Source organism: Bufo gargarizans, chromosome 4 (genome assembly GCF_014858855.1).
Source record: "Bufo gargarizans isolate SCDJY-AF-19 chromosome 4, ASM1485885v1, whole genome shotgun sequence".
Classification (NCBI taxonomy): Eukaryota; Metazoa; Chordata; class Amphibia; order Anura; family Bufonidae; genus Bufo; species Bufo gargarizans.
This window is the reverse complement of record NC_058083.1, coordinates 427045604-427064253: the sequence shown is the minus strand read 5'-3', so window position 1 is coordinate 427064253 and position 18650 is coordinate 427045604.

Sequence of the window (18650 nt, the reverse complement as noted above, 5' to 3'; positions counted from 1 at the left end):
TCAGTTTTTTCCGCGCGGATGCAATGCGTTTTGATGCATTTTTCACACGCGTGATAAAAAACTGAATGTTTACAAACAACATCTCCTAGCAACCATCAGTGAAAAACGCATTGCATCCGCACTTGCTTGCAGATGCAATGCGTTATTAACGCAGCCCCATTCACTTCTATGGAGCCAGGGCTGCGTTAAAAACGCAGAATATAGAACATGCTGCGATTTTAAAGCATTGCAGAAGTGATGCATGAAAAAAAATGCTCATGTGCACAGCCCCATTGAAATGAATGGGTCAGGATTCAGTGCAGGTGCAATGCGTTCACCTACTGCATTGCACCCGCGCGGAAATCTCGCCCGTGTGAACTCAGCCTAAAGGTCTGAAGTCACTTTGTGAGGCTTACGTAATAGAAACCACCCAAAAATGACCCCATTCTAGAAACTACACCCCTCAAGGTATTCAAAACTGATTTTACAAACTTTGCTAACCCTTTAGGTGTTAATGGAAAATATAGATAAAATGCAGGCGTCAGGATAATTAGTGCATTCGTCAGGATAATTAGTGCATTCGCACTGTCTGTAAAGGCGCTTTCCAGACAGTGCGAATGCACTAATTATCCTGATGCATGCATCCTGTAGATCTTCCACCACAAGCGGCAGAAGTCTGATGAAGGCCAATGTGTGGCCAAAATGTCAAAATAATTGTATACAGCCGCAAATATCAATTAAAGCATTCCTTTTTTGCAACGCAATTGCTGGAGTTATTATATCTTCCTTGCTGATTGATTTCAGCAGGCACCCAGTTCCGATCACTGCCCGCCCCGCGTCTGTGATCGGAACTACACATGACGTATCGGTACGTCATGTGTCCTTATGTACCGGGACATCATGACGTACCTCATGTGTCCCCAAGAGGTTAAAAGCACAACTCGTTGTCACATTATGCTAATTCATATTCCAAAGCTTCCAAACATTGTCCCTTATCGGTGGCAGATAGTGTTTAAACTTAGATGGTGTTATAGGATGATTTTTTTTTCTTCAAAAAAGTGGCTTGTTGGGGGACCAAGCATCCAAATATTATGCCTTGACAGGGTCAGAATGCCTGCCATATAACATACACAAGTGATAATTGGCAGAGGAAAAGGTAACTTCTTACAAACGAGCATAGAAAAATTCTGCCTTAATTGGGAGCAGCAGCAGTGCAGTGTAGATGTGGAAAGGGTATGGATATAGTGGCATGTGGCTGTAATATTATTAGCGTCAGCAGTAGCAGCATAGCATGGAACATACAAGGCAGTAGGTTGGCTGTCTGTGGGTAGTAACAGTAGTAGTAGTAGTGGTATTAGTGGTGGTAGTGGTAATAGTGGCAGATGCGGAACTTTAACCGCCTCCGGACCGCCTAACGCAGGATTGCGGTCCGGAGGCGGCTGTCCGAGGTAGAGTGATGCATCTATGCATCATCTCGCGAGACGCGAGACTTCCTGTGAACGGGCGCACACAGGCGCGCGCGTTCACAGGATCGGAAGGTAAGAGCGTGAATCTACAGCCTGCCAGCGGCGATCGTTCGCTGGCAGGCTGTAGATGTGATTTTTTTAACCCCTAACAGGTATATTAGACGCTGTTTTGATAACAGCGTATAATATACCTGCTACCTGGTCCTCTGGTGGTCCCTTTTGCTTGGATCGACCACCAGAGGACACAGGCAGCTCAGTAAAGTAGCACCAAGCACCACACTACACTACACTCCCCCCGTCACTTATTAACCCCTTATTAACCCCTGATCACCCCCCTGTCATTGATCACCCCGCTGTTAGGCTCCATTCAGACGTCCGTATGTGTTTTACGGATCCATGGATCGGATCCGCAAAACACATACGGACGTCTGAATGGAGCCTTACAGGGGGGGTGATCAATGACAGGGGGGTGATCACCCCATATAGATTCCCTGATCACCCCCTGTCATTGATCACCCCCCTGTAAGGCTCCATTCAGACGTCCGTATGTGTTTTGCGGATCTGATCCATGGATCCGTGGATCCGTAAAACACATACGGACGTCTGAATAGAGCCTTACAGGGGGGTGATCATCCCATATAGACTCCCTGATCACCCCCTTGTAAGGCTCCATTCAGACGTCCGTATGTGTTTTACGGATCCATGGATCGGATCCGCAAAACACATACGGACGTCTGAATGGAGCCTTACAGGGGATGATCACCCCCCCATGTAAGGCTCCATTCAGACGTCCGTATGTGTTTTACGGATCCATGGATCGGATCCGCAAAACACATACGGACATCTGAATGGAGCCTTACAGGGGGGTGATCAATGACAGGGGGGTGATCACCCCATATAGACTCCCTGATCACCCTCCCTGTCATTGATCACCCCCCTGTAAGGCTCCATTTAGACATTTTTTTGGCACAAGTTAGCGGAAATTTTTTTTTTTTTTTTTTTTTCTTACAAAGTCTCTTATTCCATTAACTGTCAAAAAATGCCCTGTGAAATCCTAAAGGTGCTCTTTGGAATGTGGGCCCCTTTTCCCACCTAGGCTGCAAAAAAGTGTCATACATGTGGTATCGCCGTACTCAGGAGAAGTTGGGCAATGTGTTTTGGGGTGTCATTTTACATATACCCATGCTGGGTGAGAGAAATATCTAGGCAAAAGACAACTTTTCCCATTTTTGTATACAAAGTTGGCATTTGACCGAGATATTTATCTCACCCAGCATGGGTATATGTAAAATGACACCCCAAAACACATTGCCCAACTTCTCCTGAATACGGCGATAACACATGTGTGACACTTTTTTGCAGCCTAGGTGGGCAAAGGGGCCCACATTCCAAAGAGCACCTTTAGGATTTCACAGGGCATTTTTTACACATTTTGATTTCAAACTACTTCTCACACATTAGGGCCCCTAAAATGCCAGGGCAGTATAACTACCCCACAAGTGACCCCATTTTGGAAAGAAGACACCCCAAGGTATTTTGTGATGGGCATAGTGAGTTCATGGAAGTTTTTATTTTTTGTCACAAGTTAGTGGAATATGAGACTTTGCAAGGAAAAAAAAGATAAAAATCATCATTTTCCGCTAACTCGTGACAAAAAATAAAAAGTTCTATGAACTCACTATGCCCATCAGCGAATACCTTAGGGTGTCTACTTTCCGAAATGCGGTCATTTGTGGGGTTTTTCTACTGTCTGGGCATTGTAGAACCTCAGGAAACATGACAGGTGCTCAGAAAGTCAGAGCTGCTTCAAAAAGCGGAAATTCACATTTTTGTACCATAGTTTGTAAACGCTTACCCAAACCATTTTTTTTTACCCAAACATTTTTTTTATCAAAGACATGTAGAACAATAAATTTAGAGAAAAATTTATATATAGATTTTTTTTTTGAAAAATTTTACAACTGAAAGTGAAAAATGTCATTTTTTGGCAAAAATTTCGGTAAATTTTGATTAATAACAAAAAAAGTAAAAATGTCAGCAGCAATGAAATATCACCAAATGAAAGCTCTATTAGTGAGAAGAAAAGGAGGTAAAATTCATTTGGGTGGTAAGTTGCATGACCGAGCAATAAACGGTGAAAATAGTGTAGTGCAGAATTGTAAAAAGTGGTCTGGTCTTTAAGGGTGTTTAAGCTAGGGGGGCTGAGGTGGTTAACAATGGTGACAGCAGGGGATTAACAGTGAGGAACAGCAGCTGAGGAGGAGGCAGCAGCAGCAGCCATATGGTATATGATGGCATGAAGGCAGCAGTGGCATGATGGAGGCAGCAGCAGCCTCACAGAACATGATGGTCGGCAGGCCACAGCAGCGGCATGACAGAGACAGCAGCAGCCATAGAGAACAAAATGGTTGCAGTAACTTGATGGTGGCAGCAACCTTACAGAACATGATAGTAGTCAATATAATGGTAGGCAGGGCAGCAGGCAGACAGACAGAGAGCATCAGTGGCAACATAGTGCATAATCAGCAAGGTCAGATCTATTTATCGGCCTCAGCCGGAGGAATGTGATAATCCTCCTGAATCCAGGTCTGGTTCATTGATAAAATGTTGTTTAGCACACTGGTAGAGGTCAAATTGGTCCATTTGGGTGTCAACACGCCCGTGTCGGCACTGAAAACACCCTCCGAGATAACACTGGCGGCTGGGCAAGACAGAAGAAAGAGCGTGCTGCGCCAATTCGGGCCACTTCCAGTCTGCCTGGGGTCAGGGAACATGGTATGTACCAGAGACTGGACAGAATTTAGGTAGGCTTCAACCTGGCTCCATCATGTTCAGGAGACTAAACTGGCTGCTGCTGCAGCTTCTGCTGCTTGTGGCAGCAGGTGGAGGGGTGACCCTGCTGGGAGCAGAGAGGGCCTTCTTGTCACACACAGGGGGTGGGAAGTGACCACTGAGCTCCACTCGCACCCCTGTCCCTGCCTACTTGCCTTGCAAGTCCTAGCGACAAGGGACAACTGGTCGACAAACCCTTAGCTAGGAAAGTGCAGAGAAGACAGACAACACATGCAAAAGAGTAGTCAAAAAACCAAGAGAGCAGTAAGGTATCAGAGGAGCAAGCAGAGGATCGTCAGGAGAAGCCGAAGTCAGAACCAGGAGGGAACGCCAAGACCAAGGGATGAGACGGATGGGAAATCAGAAGCCAAGCAGGAACAACAAACCAGGTAAGTATATAGCAGGAAGTATTGAGGATGTGCGATCCAGTTCTTTTTCTTATATTCAACACATTTTGTATAATCTATATTCTTTCCCCCCACTGGTATCAGCACTCCTCCCCATTCGGCCCAGGTGCTTTTAATTAACAGGAGTCTGTATAAGGGTACAAATTTCTACCTCTCAGTTGGAGTTCCTGAGAGTATGTGATAGGGTGAGTTCCATACCTGTTCACATGGTGAGAGTATGTGATGGGGTCGGTTCCATACCTGTTCACATGGTGCAGCCATTTTTTGCTTTGGTGCTGTCCTAATGGGTTGGTGGGGCCCAGTGTCAAGGTGGCTTTGCCAGACAGCGGGGGTGCTGTTTGACTTCTGGGTCCTGCTGCCTGCTGGGGCGGTGCTGCTGCGTTGGTGGTCGCCGTGCAGTGCTGACCCAAATTTAGGTTAGTGTCGCATTAAAAGAGGCAATCTTGTCGCGGTGAGTGGGCCTATGATTTTTGATCAAATTGTATACTAATGCCTCATGTACAATATGTAGCATAGGGGTAGGTATATTGCGCTGAGAAGCGATGTTAATTATGCTGAGAAGCAGTTAGATAAAAGCATAGTATTGAGGATGTGCAATCCAGTTCTTTTTCTTATATTCAACATATATCGCAGGAAGGACCTAAATAACAGTCAATCTGTGGCCAGCAGATTGCCTGTTTAAATAGGGCGCTGGTGGAGTCATGTGACGCGGCCAGCTTCACATGACTCCTGAGTTCCGATGCAGCTGAGTGCCGAGTGATCAGCTCAGCGCTCAGCCCTATTGCGGTTGCCACGAGAACGGGCGACGCCGGGTGCGCTGATAACACTTCTCGGCATCGTGACAGTACCCCCTTCTTTTACACGGGGCCACTGGACCCAAGGCCTCAGGTGACAGCTTCTCAGGATGTTCCATATGAAATTTTGTAACGAGTCTAGAGGCATGAACATTCTTAGCTGGTACCCAGGACCTTTCCTCCGGTCCATAGCCTTTCCAGTGCACCAGGTACTGTAAAGAGTTACGGACTCTCCTAACATCCAAGATCTTGGAAACCACAAACTCCTCAGAATCATTAACCAGTACCGGCAGCGGAGTGGATTGTGAAGGAACAACAGGGGCAATATGTTTTTTTAGCAGAGATTTGTGGAAAACGTCATGGATGTGGAAAGATTCGGGCAGCTTCAACCTAAAAGATACTCTATTAATTACCTTAGTAATCTCGTATGGACCTATAAAGCGAGGTGCAAACTTTTTGGAGGCCACCTTAAGTGGCACATTTTTAGAAGATAGCCACACCTTCTCCCCAACCGAAAAAAATCTATCCCTTTAGAACGTTTCTTATTTGCTTTGAATTTTTGATTTTTTTTGTTTTGCTTTTTCTAGGTTCGACTGAACCCGAGCCCAAACTGTGCACAGTTCTGATGAGACCTTATCCACCTCCGGGTTAGACGAGGAGACGGATTACCCAGAATGGAAACCGTAATTACAAAAGAATGGGGAGACACTAGCAGGGGAATTCATATGGTTGTTTATGGCAAATTCCGCCAATGGAAGGTACTTAACCCATAGCTGTTGATCATCAGAGACATATGACCTGAGAAACTGTTCTACAGACTGATTAAGTTGTTCCGTCTGCCCGTTACTCTCAGGATGATAAGCAGATTAGAAAGACAATGAGATTTGGCACCTCTGACAGAAGGGTCTCCAAAATCTAGACACAAACTGGACACACCCCTATCAGACACAATGTTCTCGGGAACACCGTGCAAACATACAATTTGTTCCACAAATAGAGAGGCCAGAGTCTTAGCATTAGAAGCTTAGCAAGAGGAACAAAATGAACCATCATACTGAACCTGTCGACTGCAGGTGGCAGGTCCGTGATGAAATCCATAGAAATATGAGACCAGGGTCTACTGGGAAAGGGTAGGGGCCACAGCTCACCAGCATGGCGAGTTCTAAGGGTTTTAGACTTGGCACACACCTCGCAGGCAAAGACATAGGACTTGACATCCTTGAATAGGGCAACCAGTAAGACCTAGATACCAGCTCTTTAGGACTCGAGATACCAGTATGTCCACACAAAACAGAATAATGACACTCATCCAACAGCCGGAGACGGAATTGTTCAGGAACAAACAACGTATCTGTTGGTCTGGGTGCCGGGGCCAGATATTGTTCAACCATAATAAGAGCCGTAAGATCTTGGGACACGGCTGCTAAAAAGACATTAGCTGGCAATATGGTTTCAGGCGGTGAGTCACTCAGCTGAAACGCACAGAAACTCAGAGATAGAGCATCTGCTTTTACGTTCTTACTTCCTGGCCTGAAAGTGATGGAGAAATAAAAACGAGTAAAAAAAAAAATGCCCATCTGGCTTGACGGGGGTTCAACTTTTTAGCAGACTGAAGAAACATCTGATTTTTGTGATCAGTAACAACAGTAACACAATGTTTAGCCCCCTCAAGAAAATGCCTCCACTCCTCAAAAGCCCATTTAATGGCCAGCAATTCACGATTCCCCATGTCATAATTTCTCTCGGTTGGAGAAAATTTTCTGGAAAAGAAGGCACAAGGCCTTAAATTGGTAAGACTAGTGGGCCCTTGTGAGAGAACCACCCCTACTCCTTCCTCGGATGCATCCACCTCCACAATGAAAGGTCTTTCTTGATCAAAACAGAAGCGCTACTGAAGGCCTTTTTTAGAGTTTCAAATGTTTTCAGTAGCTTCAACAGACCAGTTCTCCAGGTTCGCCCCTTTTTCCCTTTTTTGGTGAGGTCGGTCAAGGGCCTAGCAATTACCGAAAAATTATTTATAAATCTATGGTAATAATTAGCGAATCCTAAAAAAACATTGTAAGGCCTTTAAGGACGATGGCCTTACCCAGTCCATAATTGCTAATACCTTGCTAGGATCCATTTTAAAAGCGTGAGGAGTGAGAACACACCCGAGATACAAAATTTCTTGTACCCCAAAAACACATTTCTCCTGTTTGGCAGATAATTGATTCTTCCTCAAAATCTCCAACACTTGTTTAACATGAGACATGTGACTCTCCAAATCAGGGGAAAAAATCTAAACCTCATCAAGGGAGACAATTACGAATTTACCCAAGAATTCTTTGAAAATATCATTCATAAAGTTTGGAAACACAGCTGGCACATTGCTGAGTCCAAAAGGCATTACAAGATATTCAAAGTGTCCAGCTGGAGTATTGAAAGCTGTCTTCCACTCGTCTCCCTCTTGAATTCAAATTAAATTATATGCCCCCTTCAAATCAATTTAGAGAACCAGGAAGCCCCCATTACTTGATTAAACAAATCAAGAATCAATGGAGGGAGTATTGCTTCTTGATCGTAATCTTATTTAACGCCCGATAATCAATACAAGGTCTGAGGCCTCCATCATTCTTTTTGACAAAGAAAAATCCCGCCCCCATAGGAGATACAGAAGGCCTAATGTGTCCCTTACTGAGACTCTCTTTAACATAATCCTCCATGGCCTTGCATTCAGGTCTAAAAAGATTATAGATGCGTCCCTTGGGAAACCTGGCACCCTCTACCAATCATGGCGCAATCATAAGATCTATGGGGCGGTAATGACTTGGGGTTCAAGGAGGAGAATACATCCATATATTCCTTTAAGACTAAAGGCAATGTATCGGATTCTGCTGAGACCCCCCGCTTGCACCACAGAGAAGCACAAGCCGCATTCAACCTCCCATTTCCCCATTTCCCCCTTGGTCCAGTCAATAATAGTATTATGTAACTGGAGCCAAGGCATTTCCAGTACTACCTCTACTAGTACATTTTCAAGAACCAACAGGGAGCATATTTCGGAGTGACACACCCCCACAGTCAAGGATATCTCAGGGGTGGAATACTTCACAGTACCACCCATCAGGGGGGTGGAATCGATAGCCATGATGTGGATGGGAGTAGGTATGGTCAAAATCAGAATACCCAACCCTAATGCAAATTTCTGATAAATAAAGTTGGCAGCAGAACCAGAGTCAATGAAAGCATTACCAGAACATTTGTTAGTACCCATGGTGACAGTAATAGGTACTAGTAACTTACTCTTGGCCACATTAGGAAATACCTGGTTCTTAAGTTACCTCGTCTTGATAGATCCACTGGAAGAAGGTTTCTTGGAGCACTGGTTAATCCAATGATCTGACTCTCCACAATAGAAACAAGCCCCTTGTCGGCAATGCTGATCTCTACGAGTCATCCTGACCTGCATGGGTTCCTCAGAAGAGAAATCTGCTCTGCTCATAGGACAGACCTCAGACTGGACCACCTCCTGTCTCTCCCTAACATGTCTGTCAAGTCGAAAAGTGAGTTTCATAGTCTCCTCTAATGTCTCAGGAAGCTGTTAGTTCACTAATAGGTCTTTAAGGTTTTTGGACAAACCTGACCTGAACTGGCTTTTAAGGGCTGGTTCATTCCAGCCAGAGGGAACACACCATCGTCTGAACTGGGTGCAATGTTCTTCAGAAGGTTGATCTCCCTGTACCAAAGCCTTAAGAGTGGTTTCAGCTACCATGGCCCTGTCTGGTTCATCATACAAGGTTCCCAGGGCCTGAAAGAACCCCTCGACGGAACTGAGACAACCAGCGTCAGAAGGCAAGGAAAAAGCCCAATCCTGGGGGTCCCCCTGTAAACGGGAGATTACAATGCCCACGCGCGGGCTCTCAGAACCGGATGACAAGGGGCGTAATCTGAAATAAAGCTTACAATTCTCTTTGAAAGAAAGAAACTTGTTACAGTCACCAGAAAATGGTTCAGGAAGTTTAATGTGAGGCTCCATAAGATGGATAGATGAATGCGGAGTGGCGGCACTCATGTAAATGGAGTTTCTCCCCCAATTCCTGAACCATCTTAGTCAAATTAGAAACATGCTCCGTCAGGGTAACCAAAGGATTCATGGTAACAGTGGTGATTATGGCCTGTTATTCTGTCACACACACACAGGGGGTGGGAAGTGACCACTGAGCTCCACCCGCACCTCTGTCCCTGTCTACTTGCCTCGCAAGTCCTAGCGACAAGGGACAACTGGTCGACAAACTCTTAGCTAGGAAAGTGCAGGGAAGACAGACAACACATGCAAAAGAGTAGTCAAACAAGCAGAGTAAAAAACCAAGAGAGCAGTAAGGTACCGGAGAAGCAAGCAGAGGATCGTCAGGAGAATCCGAAGTCAGAACCAGGAGGGAACGCCAAGACCAAGGGATGAGACGGACGGGAAATCAGAAGCCAAGCAGGAACAACAAACCAGGTAAGTATATTGCAGAAAGGACCTAAATAACAGGCAATCTGCTGTGGCCAGCAGATTGCCCATTTAAATAGGGCGCTGGTGGAGTCATGTGACGTGGTTAGCGTCACCTGACTCCTAAGTTCCAATACAGCTGAGTGCCGAGTGATCAGCTCAGCGCTCAGTCCTATTGCGGTTGCCATGGGAACAGGCGACGCCGGGCGCGCTGATGACGTGAAAGCGTCCCGGCCGCCCCCGCTTCCCGGAACTCCGCATCGTTACACTTCCCTTTCTGACATGCGTCTGCTCGCCAAAAGCTACAGCAAGCTGTGCACACAGTGCTTCCTGTTAATAACATAATTTGGCCTTACTTTCAGAAAGAGGAATACATTCCTCCATTTTGCTTTAATAAAAAGGGTCAAAAAGCATGGCTATCAAGTAGTGTTGAGCGAGCATGCTCGGCCGAACTGCTGCACGGCACGAGCATTGCTTTGCTCGGCACATGGCGGTACTCAGGCGAGTACCGCATGTGCTCGAGCACCATGCTCGAGTCTCATCCCCGTGTGTTTCACGGCTGCTATGCAGCCAATAAACATGCAGGTAAGTACTGCCATCATTGTAATACCAGTAACAATATAACACCCGATGGCTGGATGTTCGGCTCATTAGTAGTCAGGGAGAGCTGCGCTTCGGGAGGGACAGATAGTGTAGGGAGTGTAATCGCAATCTATTTAGTACAAAAACTTTTCAAAGACCCAAAAGTCTTTTTACGGACTATTGTGTGTGGTGGCAGGCTAGCTGTATTTTATAGCTACAGTACCAAATTAATTTTTTTCCCAAAATTTTTTATACATTTTCTATAGAGGGTTTTTGAATCCAGAGGGAAAACAAACCAGGCTGGTGTAGTGAGCTGCATTTATATTTATATAAGCAGATATATAACGCGAGTTTGACCGCGACGCGTGGTTGATTAAGTGAGGTTGCATAAGTGTGTGACTTAAGATTAAGTGACTTTAGATTCAGGGACTTCAGTGGGGGACTTCAATTAGCCGGTTTCTTAGTACTACATTATATTGAATTTTTTGCTTTTGTGGTGTAATCCCCATTTAGTATGTGTTGCACAATTGACAAGTGTTGTGGAAATTTTATTATGCGGACATTTTACTTTAGGATGTGTGTGAGTTTTTATAGATTGTCATCTGTCTCCCTGTGTCGGATTTAGCCAGAGAATACTCTAGCAGAGGGTACTTTGGCTGAATCGGGACCAGTGGTAAAACCGTCAGTATGAGAACCAGTAGAATGATCTTTATTAGAACTGCTCACTTTGGAGCAGTATTGAATGAGGTCCATGCTGACAGTGATAGGGGGTGGGCGGCCACCTGGCTGGTCAGGTAATGGGCATGACTCATCCTTCCTTATACAGGGATGGGGTGTGTGCATTGTCTGGCCAGCCACATTGATTGCCCCTCCCTGTCCTTTGATATTTCATCACTTCCTGTATCCTTGTCTTGGGCCAGCCCCTTTTACACCTTTTGTTAGTAAATAAAGGACGCAGACTGAGCGGGGCGGGGGGAGTTGCTCAGAATTTCAATCAAGATGGTAGCACCTGGGTCTGTCTCTGACTGCGGCTGATGGAAGGGGGATTTACTTTTTTCCTTACACAAACTTTGATGCGAGCTGATTACAACTATTAATTTTTCTACAACATAAGGCAGTCCAGTGCACATCTTGCATGATGTATGCAGTCCTGGAACAGCCGTTCGAGGGTGTATATCTTTGTTCAAGATGTGAGCAAATTACCCATTTGGAATCGCAAATCGAGTCTCTAAATGGGCAAGTTGCAACACTGAGAGGCATTGACAATTTGCAAAAGAGTTTGCCTCTCACCGAGCAAGCACTCTTTGGGGTAGATGAGGGGGAGGGTGACAGAGAGGAGGCTGAGTCAAGTGAGGTAGCTAGCTGGGTAACAGTTAGAAAGCAGAGTAGAGGGAAGATGTCAGTCCAGGGACGGCACTGCTGCAGCCGGACACTTCCTCTGCCAGTCAGTGGAATGTCAGCTCCAGTAAGCAGGGGACCAGGAGAGCATGGCAGGCCAAACAGGTGCTGGTAGTGGGAGACTGAATTATTAGGGGAACAGATAGGGAAATCTGTCACAAAGACCGTGATCGCCGAACAGTGTGCTGTCTTCCTGGCGCTAGAGTTTGACACATCGCGGATCGGGTTGACAGATTACTGGGAGGGGCTGGAGAAGATCCAGCAGTCATGGTCCATATTGGAACCAATGACAAAGTTAGGGGTAGGTGGAGAATCCTTAAAAATTATTTCAGGGATTTAGGTCAAAAGCTTAGGGCCTCAAAGGGAGTATTTTCCAAAATACTACCTGCACCACGGGCCACACAAGAAAGGCAGCGGGAGATTAGGGAGATTAACAAGTGGCTCAAGAACTGGTGTAGGAAGGAGGGGTTTGGGTTCCTGGAGAACTGGGCCGACTTCTATATCGGCTACAGGCTCTATTGTAGGGACGGGCTCCACCTCAATGGGGAAGAGGCAGCTGTGTTGGGGAAGAAGATGGCTAGAAGGTTGGAGGAGTGTTTAAACTAGGGACTGGGGGGAGGGAAATTACATTATAGGAGGGGAAGATAGTGCAGATAGAGACCGGGGGCAAGGTAGTGGGACTGGGGGAGGAATGGAAGGAGGGACTAGAACAGTTCAGAAGGAAAGGTGTAGAGTAAAAAATATTCATAAACCTCTCAAATGTATGTATACTAATGCCAGAAGCCTGACAAATAAAACTGGGGAACTAGAATTTGTGATGTGTGAGGAGGACTATGACATACTGGGAATAACTGAGACATGGCTGGATGATAGCTATGACTGGGCAGTTAATGTACAAGGTTACAGTCTGTTTAGAAAGGATCGTCAAAACTGGAGAGGGGGAGGGGTCTGCCTGTCTAAAGCCCACACTCCGTCAATATATAAGTGAGGGACATGAACATGTGGAGTCACTGTGGTTAGAGATACATGGAGCTAAAAACAATAATAAATTACAAGTAGGAGTTTACTATAAACCACCTAATATACCACAGATCAACCTTCTGAAGAGTCCACAGAAAATTTACTACTAAATGAGATAGACAAGGTGGCAAATCATAATGAGGTGGTTATTATGGGGGACTTCAACTACCCAGATATAGACTGGGAAACTGAAACTTGTATATCTCATAAAGGAAACAGGTTTTTGGCAATAACCAAAGACAATTACCTCTCCCAACTGGTTCAGGACCCGACTAGAGGGACGGCCATACTGGACTTAGTATTAACCAATAGGCCTGACAGAACAACAGACGTGCAGGTTGGGGGACACCTGGGAAATAGTGACCATAAAGTAATAACCTTCCAATTATCATTCAAAAGAGCATTTCTACAGGGAGGAACAAAAATACCAGACTTCAAAAAAGCTAAATTTAGCGAGGTCTTAGGCCTAACTAACTGGGACAAAGCTGCAAAATGGGATATCTTTAAAAGCATCCTAAAATCTCATTGTGGGAGGTACATACCGTATGGGAATAAAAGGTTAAGAAACAAAAAGAAACCAATGAGGATAAACAGAACTGTAAAGAAAGCTATAAATGACAAAAAGAAAGCATATAAAACACTAAAACAGGAGGGTAGCACGGAAGCACTGAAAAACTATAAGGAAAAAATAGAACATGTAAAAAACAAATAAAAGCGGCCAAACTAGAGACCGAGAGATTAATTACCAAAGAGAGTAAAACTAACCCTAAAATGTTCTTCAATTATATAAATGTTAAAAAGTATAAATCTGAAGGTGTCGGCCCTTTAAAGAGTAATGAGGGGGGAGTCGCAGAGAGCGACGAGGAGAAAGCAAAGCTGTTAAATATTTTTTTTATTCACTGAGGAAAATAAACTGTCAGATGAAATGCTGAATGTAAAACATAATTCCCCATTACAAGTGTCCTGTCTGACCCAGAAAGAAGTACAACAGCAACTTAAAAAGATTAAAATAGACAAATCACCAGGACCAGATGGCATACACCCCCCTATCCTAAGGGAATTAAGTAATGTCATAGCCAGACCCTTATTTCTGATATTTGCAGACTCTATACTGACAGGGAATGTCCCACAGGATTGGCGAATAGCAAATGTCGTGCCAATATTCAAAAAGGGTCCAAAAACAGAGTCTGGAAACTATAGGACGGTAAGTTTAAAATCTGTTGTGGGTAAACTGTTTGAAGGTTTTCTAAGAGATGCTGGTAGAGCATCTCAACGGAAATAAGCAAATAACGCCATATCAGCATGGCTTCATGAGGGATCGGTCATGCCAAACTAATTTAATCAGTTTCTATGAGGAGGTAAGATCTAGACTTGACAGCGGCGAATCACTGGATGTTGTATATCTGGACTTCTCCAAAGCATTTGACACTGTACCACATAAAAGGTTAGTATATAAAATGAGAATGCTCGGACTGGGAGAAAACGTCTGTATGTGGGTATGTAACTGGCTGAGGGATAGAAAACAGAGGGTGGTTATTAGTGGTACACTCTCAGATTGGGTCACTGTCACTAGTGGAGTACCTCAGGGGTCAGTATTGGGCCCTATTCTCTTCAATATATTTATTAATGATCTTGTAGAAGGCTTGCATAGTAAAAAATCTATTTTTGCAGATGACACTAAACTGTGTAAAGTAATTAACACTGAAGAGGAGAGTATACTACTACAGAGCGATCTGGATAGACTGGAGGCTTGGGCAGATAAGTGGCAGATGAGGTTTAACACTGACATATGTAAAGTTATGCACATAGGAAGGAATAATGCAAGTCACCTGTACATACTAAATGGTAAAACACTCGGTAACACTGACATGGAAAAGGATCTAGGCATTTTAATAAACAGCAAACTAAGCTGCAAAAAACAGTGTTAGGCAGCTGCTGCCAAGGCCAATAAGACAAATCATTAGTCAGACCACACATGGAGTACTGTGTACATTTCTGGGCTCCTGTGAACAAGGCAGACATAGCAAAGCTGGAGAGGGTCCAGAGGAGGGCAATTAAAGTAATAACTGGAATGGGGCAACTACAGTACCCTGAAAGATTATCAAAATTAGGGTTATTCACTTTAGAAAAAAGATGACTGAGGGGAGATCTAATTACTATGTATAAATATATCAGGGGTCAGTACAGAGATCTCTCCCATCATCTATTTATCCCCAGGACTGTAACTGTGACGAGGGGACATCCTCTGCGTCTGGAGGAAAGAAGCTTTGTACACAAACATAGAAGAGGATTCTTTACGGTAAGAGCAGTGAGACTATGGAACTCTCTGCCTGAGGAGGTGGTGATGGTGAGTACAATAAAGGAATTCAAGAGGGGCCTGGATGTATTTCTGGAGTGTAATAATATTACAGGCTATAGCTACTAGAGAGGGGTCATTGATCCAGGGAGTTTTTCTGATTGCCTGATTGGAGTCGGGAAGGAATTTTTTATTAAAGCAGGGGTGCACAACCTTTTCTGGTTGGGGGCCATGTTGTTAGCCTGAACCAATTCCAAGGGCCGAAAATAAAACTTAAAGGGTTATTACCAAATGAAATACTATTTTTATGGCATATTGAACATACAGTATATATCATAAATGTCTAGTTACACTTCTAGTACTCCCATCTAATGGGAAAATACATGAAAGATACATGTGAGCAGCCACAAAACCTACATATACATTTCTGTTACCAGATGATTGGTGGCCGCACAGAATGGTATCGAGGGCCGCATGTGGCCCCCCGGACCGCAGGTTGTGCATCCCTGCCCTAAAGTGAGGAAAATTGGCTTCTACCTCACAGGGTTTTTTTTTTTTTTTGTTTCCTCTGGATCAACTTGCAGGATGACAGGTCGAACTGGATGGACAAATGTCTTATTTCGGCCTTATGTACAAACCGGATGTACAAACAAAAAGTTGGGACACTACAAATCGTGAATAAAAACTGAATGCAATGATGTGGAGGTGCCAACTTCTAATATTTTATTCAGAATAGAACATAAATCACGGAACAAAAGTTTAAACTGAGAAAATGCACAATTTTAAGGGAAAAATATGTTGAATCAGAATTTCATGGTGTCAACAAATCCCCAAAAAGTTGGGACAAGGCCATTTTCACCACTGAGTGGCATCTCCCCTTCTTCTTACAACACTCAACAGATGTCTGGGGACCGAGGAGACCAGTTTCTCAAGTTTAGAAATAGGAATGCTCTCCCATTCTTGTCTAATACAGGCCTCTAACTGTTCAATCGTCTTGGGCCTTCTTTGTTGCAACTTCCTCTTTATGATGCGCCAAATGTTCTCTATAGGTGAAAGATCTGGACTGCAGACTGGCCATTTCAGTACCCGGATCCTTCTCCTACGCAGCCATGATGTTGTGATTGATGCAGAATGTGGTCTGGCATTATCTTGTTGAAAAATGCAGGGTCTTCCCTGAAAGAGATGACGTCTGGATGGGAGCATATGTTCTAGAACCTGAATATATTATTCTGCATTGATGGTGCCTTTCCAGACATGCAAGCTGCCCATGCCACATCCACTCATGCAACTCCATACCATCAGAGATGCAGGCTTCTGAACTGAGCGTTGATAACAACTTGGGTTGTCCTTGTCCTCTTTGGTCCGGATGACATGGCGTCCCAGATTTCCAAAAAGAACTTTGAATCGTGACTCGTCTGACCACAGAACAGTCTTCCATTTTGCCACACTCCATTTTAAATGATCCCTGGCCCAGTGAAAACGCCTGAGCTTGTGGATCTTGCTTAGAAATGGCTTCTTCTTTGTACTGTAGAGTTTCGCTGGCAACGGCGGATGGCACAGTGGATTGTGTTCACTGACAATGGTTTCTGGAAGTATTCCTGAGCCCATTCTGTGACTTCCTTTACAGTAGCATTCCTGTTTGTGGTGCAGTGTCGTTTAAGGGCCCGTAGATCACGGGCATCCAGTATGGTTTTACGGCCTTTACCCTTACGCACAGAGATTGTTCCAGATTCTCTCAATCTTTGGATGATGTTATGCACAGTTGATGATGATAGATGCAAAGTCTTTGCAATTTTTCGCTGGGTAACACCTTTCTGATATTGCTCCACTATCTTTCTGCGCAACATTGTGGGAATTGGTGATCCTCTACCCATCTTGGCTTCTGAGAGACACTGCCACTCTGAGAAGCTCTTTTTATACCCAATCATGTTGCCAATTGACCTAATTAGTGTTAATTGGTCTTCCAGCTCTTCGTTATGCTCAAATTTACTTTTTCCAGCCTCTTATTGCTACTTGTCCCAACTTTTTGGGGATTTGTTGACACCGTGAAAATTTGAATCAACGTATTTTTCCTTTAAAATGATACGTTTACTCGGATTAAACGTTTGATCTGTCATCTACGTTCTATTACAAATAAAATATTGACATTTGCCATCTCCACATCATTGCATTCAGTTTTTATTCACAATTTGTTTAGTGTCCCAATTTTTTTGGAATCTGGTTTGTACTATGTTACTATGTAGGGTGTCTGCAGTGACTTGTGACATCTGTCCAATTCTTTCTGTGTGTCAGGGCCAGAGATTGGAGAAATATAAGTGAAATCAATTTTCCCTTTTACATATTTTTACGTACTTTTCAATATACTGTGCTTGCTGTGAACTGTGACATCCGTGCCACATCTTATGTGTCAAGCGTGCATATAACATTTAATATGAAGAAGGCGAGCACTAAGGGACGGGGAATTGGCCATGATGCTGATGGTTCACACAGAGGCTGTGTCCCTGGGTGTGTTGAAACTGTGCCTGTGTAACACCCCAGAGTTGTGTTACTACATGCCTCTACCCCGCTACTATCTTCTAAGAGCCTTTATACTGTCATCAGATGTAATTTAGAGTGTCTTCCACAAATGTGCAAATAAATCCATGTTAAATACTATTGTTCACATAATTTGCCTGGTTACCAGTAGGTGGCAGCAATACATTGGCAATAGTGGTGATCACAAATATTCAAATTGCAAATTTTTATCGCGAATACTAGGTACTTCGAAAATTCGCTAATATTTAGAATAGAGTGATATATATTCGTAATTTCGAATGACTCATTGGCCCACAAGCAAGAAGCAGTTAGGAATCATTACTTTAAATGGGAAAAATGATGAATATTCTAAAAAAAGAATATATAGCATTATATCGAATATATTAGTTTTTTTGAATATCCATAATATTCTAAAACAAGAATATATAGCAATATAGCGAATATTCGAAAAAAGTTCAGATTGGAAAAAAATTCAACTATTTAAAAAAAGGTTATAGCGCTATATTAGCGAAATTGCTCTATATTCGTTTTTTTTTTATATTCGCTATATATTGCTATATATTCTTGTTTTAGAATATTATGAATATTTGAAAAAAACAAATATATTCGATATAGTGCTATGACTCATTGGCCCACAAGCAAGAAACTGGGAGGAATAATGTTTTTTGAAAAAATAAGCATTACGTAAATTTGCATATTAAGTGATCATTATCGTGTCGATTTTTCGAGTAAAAAAATCGTAGAATATAACGAATATTCGAATTCGCGAATATTAGCCAAATATTCTACAAAATATTAGCGAAATATTGCGAATTCGAATATGACCCTTGCCGCTCATCACTAATTGGGAAGTACAAGTCACAGTTTAGT